Source organism: Ochotona princeps, chromosome 2, assembly GCF_030435755.1.
Source record: "Ochotona princeps isolate mOchPri1 chromosome 2, mOchPri1.hap1, whole genome shotgun sequence".
In the NCBI taxonomy this organism is placed as follows: Eukaryota; Metazoa; Chordata; class Mammalia; order Lagomorpha; family Ochotonidae; genus Ochotona; species Ochotona princeps.
In genome coordinates this window covers 93,146,894-93,157,162 of record NC_080833.1, presented here as the reverse complement: position 1 = coordinate 93,157,162, position 10,269 = coordinate 93,146,894, and positions in this window count along the sequence as shown.

Sequence of the window (10,269 nt, the reverse complement as noted above, 5' to 3'; positions counted from 1 at the left end):
TGCTGGATTGAGGGTGAGGGGCATCTAACACTGGGCCACCTGACATTATCCCTGTTTACATGGGCTTGTGAGGCCTGGAGCAGAGAAACACCCAGCCAGAGGGAAGAGGTCCAAGGTTTACAACCGCCCCTCCTCCCCCAGCCCTGCACCAAAGGAAAGTTCTTTCAAGTAGTCCCTGTGCAATAATAACTGAAGGCAACATGTTGACACACAGTTCTTCAGGTTGATAAGAGAGTAGAGGAAGTAACATGGAAAGATAAGCCTGTAGATGTGTTGAGGAGCCAGGCACATTTACTTGCTTCCACTGCTCTAGCCCTGCCTCAGGCTTACTGAGGCCAGCGTTAGAAGTCAGCTCTGCTTCTGGAAGAGGGCAGGCGAATTCCTTGTGGTCCTCATTCCTGCTGGAATCCTTTACTTCCCCCAGCCTGGAGCCTGGACCCACCACTTAAACAAGCCATTTGACCTTGACATTGCCATTTGCTGCTGGCTTGGGAGAAGCCTTTCTCCGCCTCAGTTGTCTAGAAAACAGGATGATGTGGATTGCCCTGTCTCATCCAGGTGTTGTAACGCCTGAGTGAGACAGGACCTGAGGGTAGTTAGCCCAGAGTCTGCAGGTAGTAAGTGCTGCTATTATCCCTTTCCAGCTGTGATACTACAATGGAGCTGTGAACTTGGGGAAAGGGATGCGAAGACCAGATTTCAGCCCCAGCTTGGCCACACATTTGCTGTGTGACTTTAGACCAGTCCCTGAACTTTTGTAACCTTTCCTCATTTGTACCACAGTCACGACAAGACATTCCCCAGGGAGTGGTTGTGAGACTATGGGTTGACACAGACGATGTGGGCCATGTTTAGTTTCAGGTGTTCCTTGGAGTAAAGGCTGTGGCCTTTTGGAATGATGACCAGGACTCCAGGGGGACTTGCGGCCGTCTTATCTGCTCACGTCAAAAGAGAGATGGTTGAATCTGCTTGGCTTTAGACAGGTTTTAGCACCAGGCATGAGGAATGGTGGCCATAGGTGCTGATGGCATGCCAGAGGGGCCATCTCTGCTTGGCTGGGTTGGCTCCCCGTGCCAAACCAGCAGGATGATGATCATCTGCATATGGGTCCTTAGTGCTTCATGTCCATGCAAGCCAGCAGATGGATGCCCATCACTCCATATCATCTCACAAAAGGGAAGGGAGGCACAGGCAGGCTGAGCCTCCTCCAGAGTCACACAGAAATCAGCCAAGTCTGGGGTGGAGATGTCAAGAGTGAGAGGATCTTAACTCCACATGCTCCTCCTCCCCCTGTCCCCACTCCCACCCCTGGGGAGGTCAGCTGCTATCCTTCTGTGACTACCACTGCAGTCATGTCTGGAGCCAGGTCCTGGGGGAGGTGTGAAAGTATTTGGAACCATTGGCAATTTGGGCTTCTGTGGATTTCCTAATGAGGCATCATCAATAAGCTCAGCTGACTGCTGGGGAGGGCAGGAAGGAGTGTGGGAGGAACGAACCAAGAGAAGAGGGAAGGTGGACTGAAGAGAGAGATGAAGATGGATGGCAGGAAGTGGGAGGAAAGCCTGGTTTGTTGGTTGTCAAAAATGTCATTTCCTTGAAATGATTTGACAGCCAGTTTTTCTAGGAAAGTAACTCCTAGCACAAAGGCTGGGCAGCTGGTTCTCTCTCTCTCTCTACACACACACACACACATCTGCTCTCAATCTCTTTCATTCCGGTTTCTCTTTTCTTCTTCCCCCTGTTTCTATTTCTCTTTCTTTCTTTCTTTCTCTCTTTCTTTCTCGTCCTCTCTTCATTCCTTCTTTTCTTCCTTTCTCTTTCTTTCCTTCTCTCTTCCTCCCTTTCTTTCTCTCTCTTCCTCCCTCCATTCTTTCTTTTATTTCTTCCTCCCACTTCCCTCCCTCCCTCTCTCCTTCCTGCCTTCCTTCCTTCCTTCCTTCCCCTCTCTCTTCATTTTTCTTTCATTGACCAAAGTAGCCCCATGGCTGTTTAATAAACACACCAGGCCTGTGAGGGCTAGCATATGCCGAGACCACTGACTAAGCAGGCCAGGGTGCAGGAGACAGATCCTGGACACCTGTCTCCCATCCTGCCTGCCTGGGGCTTTTACACCATGGGCTGCCCTTTTGGTTGTGTCTTCTCTCCTTTCCTTAGGGGTGATTGGCTCCAAGGCTGGCAGAGTTGCCGTTCAGGAGGGATTATTGGATTGAGTTTTTCCTATTCATTAATTAGGAATAATGGATCCCAACCTGCCAATTTCCAGAGCGTCAGTGCTTGGTGCTTGGTCAACTCCCAAAAGGGATTTTCAGTTCCTGAAAATGTGTATAGTGAAAAAAAACTCTACATGGACGTAAATTTGCCCCCAAATTAGCCTCTCTTCTTATTAGTATGTTTAAAGATATCACTTGATGGAAAAATAGAATTACAGAAACAGGGACAGAGAGAGGTCATCCATCTACTGGTTCACTCCGCAAATGGCTGCAATGATCATTAAGTGCCCATCAGGAATCTAGAGCTTCAATTTGGTCTCTCACATAGGTGCAGAGGCTTTAATACCTGAGCCATCTTCTGGTGCTTTTTCAGGCACATTAAGCCGGAGTTGGATCAGAAGTGGAGCATCCAAGACTCAAAATGATGCTCATATGAGAGGTCAGTGTTGCAGGCAATGGCTTTACGCACTATGCCACACTGCCATCCCCACTTATCTTTCAATTCCATTTTTCATAACCTTTTTGAAATATTTAGTACTTTGGGAAACTATCAATGTGTGTTGAACCCACTCCTTGGCCTGATCCCACAGCTGCAGCAACTGCCAGCTTCAGGATTCTGCTGTTCATGTAACCAAGCCAGCCTGTATCAGTGACTCAGCTGCTTCTCCTGCCTCGGACTTCCTGCCAGTGCCAGACTGGGCTTTGACTCCTAGACCTGGGCAGGGCTGAGTTTCATGCACTTCTTGCACAAATCTAACCCAGAAAAATAAGAAATGTATCCACAGTGAAATTTGGTTTTCCAAGTGTTGTCTCTGTTCCTTTATAGCCACAACTTCTCAGTGAGCATGCCTCTAGAATGCAAGTTCCCAAACTGCATTGAAACAAGAGAAGCAGAAAGGAGGGGCATGTGTCTGCTGGTACCTAGAGCCCCGCCCCAGGTCCCCTTCTTAGCTGTGGGCCCTTGTGGCTCAGAGCAATCCAGGCAAAGTGACCTGGGAGTAGGGAGGGACGGGAGTGGGGAGAGACAGGGTTGGAGGGGTGGGGAGGGAGACTTTTGCTACCTACAGTCCTTTGGACATATGACCAGCATTTTAAATGTGTTTGACCTGTACTTGTTCACAATCAGTAGAATTGTATGCCTCCCAGATCACAGCCTGCCAGGCAAGGACACGTCAAAGGACTAAGCAGGGAGTGTGGTGAAGGAGAAATAGTCTCGGAGCCCTGGGGACCCAGTGTCCCTTGCTTTCCGAAGTCATATGGCAAAAGCTAGAAACGTGAAACAGAGGAAAAACATGGTGTGGCAGGAGTTCAGGCAGGGAGACTAGCCCTCCCCCATCCATTTCACCTCCTGGGTTGGGAGGCTTTGCCTTGCTCTGGTTCTCTCTGTGTCAGTTGGCTCAGCAGCAGCGGGAGACCCATGAGGAGGTGTTCTTGTGGGGACCTCAGGCTGGGTGGGGCAGGGAGAGGCACAGAGCATGAGCATGGGTGGCAAGGGGCATCTCTGCAATGTTGCCCTGTGTAAGGGGAGTGGAGGCATGGGGAGGTCACTGCATCCTGTGGGCCGTTCCCTTCTCACGGCTGCAGCCAGCCCTTGTCCCCAGAGAGAGGACAATGGCAGCATCCCAGATGAACAATGGAATGTGGCTGAGCAGTGTCAGCTCTGTGGCATCAGGACCACTGAGTTGAGATCCCAGTTCTGCCACCAGCTCATTCTGTGCCTAGAATACACAGTGTGCTGCAGAAGGGGCAGAGGTGTCATTGCTATGGGCTGATGAGGTCGAGAGGGTGCAGTACCTGTTGTCTTGCTGCTGCCATTCCCAGCTCCATGAAAGGAAGGCTCCAGGGACTGCAGCCATGGCAGATTAAGTTGTTTCTTGTGACACCAGGATTCCCTGTGAGCTCAGGTTTGAGTCCTGGCTGCTCCACTTCCAATCCAGCTCCCTGCTTATGTACCTGGGAAAAGAGCAGAGGATGGCTAAAGTTTTCATGCCCCTGTGTCCACATGGGAGACCTGGCTGAAGCACCAGGCTCCTGGCTTCAGCCTGGCCTGTCCCTGACTATTATGGCCATTTGGAGAGTGAACCAGCAGATTGAAAATCTCTCTCTCTATTTTTCAAATATATAATCTTTTTTAAAGAAGGCTCTAGAGTGGCCATGTGAACGCTTCTCAGGTCAGGCTGTAGCCAGGAAGAACCAGGGGTAGGTGTGGAAAATGGCCAAGGTTAGCTCCACTCAGGAAAGCCCCTTCCAAACCCTGTCATCACAGGGACAGCCCCTCCTCTGGGGACCGGGAGTGTGTCAGCGTGGCTGGCTCTTGGAACCGAGATAGGTGCCAGGGACTGTGTTCGCACTTCTGGCTATGGAACCCTAGGAGCTTCCTCCCTGCCATCACCACACTGGCCCACATAAGCCACAGCCAACCTTCAGGCCACTCATCAGAAAAAACTCCTTTTGTCCGAGCCTGGGCCTAGCTCTCCACCCACCTTGTTTCCAGATTCTGGGCTGCTGGCCCCCAGAGCTGCTGGCCACTCTGGGCTCTCTTCCCTGGGACAGATCTCAGGGGCAGAAGCCAGACAGTGCCAGGCAGGCACATGAGAGCTCTTGGGGGCCTGTCACTGAGAAGTCTGATCCAGGTATTCAATGTCTTATCCAGCACATCGGGGGTCAGCTCTGAGCCAGAAGCTGTGGAGTGCCCAGCCAGGGTCTCACTGTGGTGTCTCAGCAGAAATACAAGATTTCTCCATCATCGGATCCTAGACTTTAAACCGTCTACTAGCAGGAACCTGTGATGAAGCTGCATGGCCCCTCCCTTTCCTCCTCTGTAAAACGGAGAGTGTTACATTGTTGGCTTGGCATTACCAGTGGTGGGTCCAGTTAGATGCGACAAGAAAGTCCTGCATAATCCTGGACAACCTGTGCCAGCGTTGATTGTCACTGCAAATCTGTGTTCAGAGCCCAGATTTGCTACTGCTTCCCACGTCCAGGGGAGATGATGCCATGTTGGGACCTGTTGGAGTCTCTTGTCTGCTAAGTGAGGCTGGTACTACCGTCTCAGAGTGCTGTCGAAGTCCATGCATGGGCAGGTGCTTGGCCTAATAGGTAGGACAACTGCCTGAGTTTGATGGCTGCCTTTAGCTCCTGTATCCAGCTGCTAATGCAGACCTCGGGAAGCAGCAGTGATGGCTCAAGTGGTTGAGTTCCTCCAACCCACGTGGGAGTTTTTGGACCCTGGCTAGGACCCTACTGGCTCTCGTCCAGCCCTGGCCATCTCAAAAAATTGGGCGAGTAAGTCGGAGGATGTGAGCTTTCTTCATTTTTGCTTTCTGCCTAGCTTTAGAGCTCTGCCTTTCAAAAAAGATTAGAAGAAGAGGAGGAGGAGGAAGAAGAAGAAGAAGAAGAAGAAGAAGAAGAAGAAGAAGAAGAAGAAGAAGAAGAAGAAGAAGAAGAAGAAGAAAGAAGAAGAAGAAAAAGTTGTTCCTAGTGGACCTAATTGAGTCCTTGCTTCTGAGCAGGGCCTGGTGACTGTTAGCCATGACTCATCAGCCAAATGCTGGTGTTGGTGTGTCCAGTAGAAGCCTAGCATGGCTACAGATCAGGCTCATCATGCTCTGGGCTTGCTCAGCTGCAGCTCTCTGGGCTGGCCACATTCATTCAGCATGTACCAACTGCTTGAGCCTGTTGGATCCCTGGCTCTGGCCACCATGCCCTGAATTATTGGGAACTCAGCCTGGCAAGGGGTCCTTTCTTGCAGAGGTAGCATAGCCTCCCCTCCAGTCCCACCTCCTGTTATCCCCCCATCCCCAACCCCACTCTTAGTTCCCTTCACCCCACCCCATCCTGTCCCCCCGGGTCAGATATGTGCTTCCCCTGAGGCTTATCAAGGCTGTTTCATCAAACTGGACGTTCAATTTGGAAACGAGAGAGTGTCATGCCACAGTTATTTTATGGTGAATAAAGCTGTGAATCCCAGCAAAGATATTTTCAGGACACAACCAGAGAAGTCACTACTTAGTTTTTCCTTAAAATTGACCAAGAAAATCAAGGAACACAAAGCCTACTTGTTAATATTTTATTTATTTAAATGCTAATTTAAAAAGATTTATTTCTAGTTTTAAAGACAGATTTTACAGAGAGAGAAGAAAAGAGACAGAGAGAGATCTTTCATCTACTGGTTTATACTCCCAAATGGGGAAAAGGGCCAGAGCTGAGCCCATCCAAAGCCAGGAGCCAGGAGCTTCCTCCAGGTCTTCCACACAGGTACAGGGACTTGAGCCATTCTTTACTACATTCCTAGGCCATAAGCAGGGAGCTGGACTGGATGTGAATCAGCCGGGACACAAACCTGCTGCTACGTTCCCATATGTTGGTGCCACAGGGTGGATGATTAGCCTGATGCCTCATTAGCTTACTTTTTAAAGCCAACTGAAAGGGGGGTATTTCTTTGAGCTGGGCTGGTTGGGGGACCCTGCATTGTGGGCTCATCTGGGATGCTGTATACACTTGGGAAGTTTCATCTTTTGCAGATGGGAGACCGGATATGCATCTCTTGACTTGTTCCTTCAATGAACACTTACTGAGTGCCTGCCCTTTTGGCAGGCCCTGGGTACACAAACTTATACCACAGACCCAATGCATCCTTTCTAATAGCAGTTCACAGTCTCACAGGGAACTCAAGTTTGTAAACATACTGTACCCACACCCTGCAACAGTGTTGGATGGGCACTGGTAGAGATATTAGGAGTTGGAGGAGAGCCAGGAGACCTTTCTGGAGGAGGTGACCTTCCAGCTGCTTGGAGGACAAGAGTGCAGCTGGTACAGAAGTGGGAAGGAATATTCCAGAGAGGACTAGCAGCCTGCACAAAGGTCAAGACAGGAGAGTAGCATTGATGTGGTGGGCTCTGGGCAGTTGGATCAGAGATGGAGAGGAGGACCAGCAGATGGGGAGAAGGGAGAGGGCAGCCCAGCCCCACTCAGCTGGTGTCTGCTGGCCCTTACAAGGTCCCTATAGTCCCCAGACCCAGTGAGGCACTGATGGAGCTAGATGGACTGGCCTTCGGGACATGCAGCAGCCGATGAAGCCATGGGAGATCCATACATATTTTTTAATACACTTTATTATTATTGTTATTATTTTATAATACAGTTTCATATTCCCTTATCCCCTCCCCAGTTCCCTCCCCCCCCCAGTTCCTCTATATCATTACTAACATTTAGTTCTTAATACTCAGTCATATGTCCATCATTGCAGGCATAGACACTGGCAGAGAGTCCAGAATCCTATTGTCAAGATATAGTAAACAGTTTCATTATAAGTCCATCTTTGTCTGGAAGCAGAAACGCATACCACACTATATCCTCACATCTGAATGTTAGTCTCAATTTCGCAGCTACTGTACATCTCATTAAATGAAAAGTCATGATTCAAAATCAGCAATAGAAAGAAATTTACAATGCCATGAAGTTAAATGACAAGTTACTAGATATGACAGTTTCCATTACACAGCTACTGAACATCCCCTTAAATGAAAAGTCATGATACAAAATCAACAATAGAAAGAAAAATAGAAATTTACAATGCCTGAAGTTAAATGACATATTGCTAGATATGACAGTCTCCATTACACAGCTACTATACATCCCCCTAAATGAAGAGCCACAAAACAAAATCAACATCTGGAAGGAAAATAAATTAACAACATCAAGAAGTTGAATAACATGCTATTAAATGACTAATGTGTAGCTGAAGAAATGAAAATCAAGAACCTTCTTGAAGAAAATGATGCCACTTCATGATCTATGAGTCATTGAATGATTTAATCAGAAGGAAGTGTTTTGAAGAGATGAAAACAACAGAAAACAACAAAACCCATGTGATATAGTTTCCACTGATCTTTGTTGAAGTGTGTCTCCTCCAGACAATAAGCAGATGGGTTTTGTTTTTAAATCCATTCTACTAATCTATGACGTTGGATTGAGCTTAACCAATTAGCATTCAGAGTTTAATATACATGGGTGTTACTTTGGTCCTGTCATTTTAGGAATGGGTTGTTCATTGGTTTAGTCTTCTTTGTCATTTTACTGGGATGTTCTTCACATTTGCCTTTGGTTTTGGCAGGTGCTATTCCTCTTTTCTGTCAAAAGAACATCTTGAAGTATAATTTGTAGGGCAGGTTTGGAAGAGGCAAATTCTTTGAACTTTTCTTTACTGTGGAAGAAATTTATTTCATTTTCAAAGACAAAAGAAAGCTTTGCTGGATATGTTATCCTAGGCCGACAATTTTTTTCTTTTAGAATCTGGAATATGTCACTCCATTCTCTTCTGGCCTGTAGAGTTTCCTGTGAGAGATCTCCTGTGAGCTTAATTGGCATTCCTTTATATGTCAATTGATTTTTTTTCACGTGCACATTTAAGGATCTTTTCCTTATGTTCGATTGAAGAGAGCTTGATGATCATATGTCGTGGTGAAGATCGCTTTTGATCAAGCCTGTTGGGAGTTCTGTGCCCCTCCTGGATCTTGTTTCCCAATTCTTTCTCCAGATTAGGGAAATTTTCCTTTATTATTTCATTAAATATATTTGCAAACTCAGCTTCTCTTTCTGCACCTTCTGGGACTCCCATAACTCTTATATTGGGCCTCTTAACAGTGTCTTTCAATTCTTGAATACTTTTTTGGCCTGATCCAGCTCTGCTTCCAGCTTTTTGTTTGCTTCCCCCTGATGACAGGAAATACCTTCCAATTCTGAGATTCTTCCTTCTGCTTGCTTCATTCTATTTTGGAGACTCTCCACTGTACTCTTAATATGCTCTACTGTGTTCTTAATTTCTGATATATCAGTCTTGATTTGCTTTATTACTTCCTTAAATTCTTTGAACACTTGCATGAGCTTCTCATTGTTGATCAGAATCTTTAAAATGAGTCTTATGGATTCTGTGTGCCCCATTTTCTCTATGTCTTCCTCAATAACTCTGAGGTTGGCATAGGGTTTTGCTCCTTTGCAGGGGAGTCTTTGGTAATATTCACTGTGCCTTTGTCTCTTCTTTTGCTCTTGTTCATTGTACTTCTGGTTAGCAGAGTCTTGAATTCCTTGGGGCAGGTTTCTAAGCTTTGTCACCCACAGGTCTACAATGCGATTTTACTTATTGCGGTTGGTACACAACTTTTTCCTTGCAGCCACTTGTGCCACAACCTCCAGCGAGTTCCAGGTCTGGGTTCTTATGTCAGATTTCCACCGTGGTCTCCACAGACCCAGCTCTTGGCTCACCACTCACCACCTCCTGTGATACCGTGCTGAGGCTGCACTGTTGTCTCTGCAACCTTTCTCCCACTTCAGTTGGAGCAGGTCGCAGGATTGGAGACACCAGGTGTCCTATATAATTAGGTTGTTGGTGGCGCTGATCTTGCGGGAACCTGTTGGACTTTAGGTCTGGGTGCCACACGGACCTATTTTGGCTGGTACGCTGCCTCAGTCAGTATTATTTTCCTGTGCGACCAGTGCAATCACGGACCTCAGCAAGTTCTCGCGAGATCAGCACATGCGCAGTTCACTATTGTCCCCTGCAGTCCCAAAGCTATTGCCACAGTGCACAAAGTGGCACCTGATGTACAACCACTACAGTTCTTGATGTGCTGGCCGTCAGATCCGAGGGCTGCCCAGACCTGTCCTGGGTGGAATCCGTAGAATGCCACGTCGTTGCAGTTCACTGAGACAGAAATGAGCTCACTCCTGGCTCAGCGCATGCTCCGTCCCTTCCCTTGCCCTTTTCTCCTTTTGCAAAATGGCGCCCAATTCAGCTCTAAGGGGCTGACTTGGCTGTGAAATCCACTCTGTTCTCGCACTGCCCATCTGAGATCTGCTGCTCTGTCTCTGCTCCTGGTCAAATCAAACGGACCAGCAGAATGGACAGTTCTTTGTCTGGGTTCACCACCCGAGCTCCCCGTGTAAGTCCCTTCCCACCTGGTTGCTGGTGGCATCCCAGATGCTGTTGGAGTTTAGATGGCCGTGCTGGAGTATCAGTCTCTGCAACACCACACCGTTGTGTCTGCTGCTTTCCTGTGTC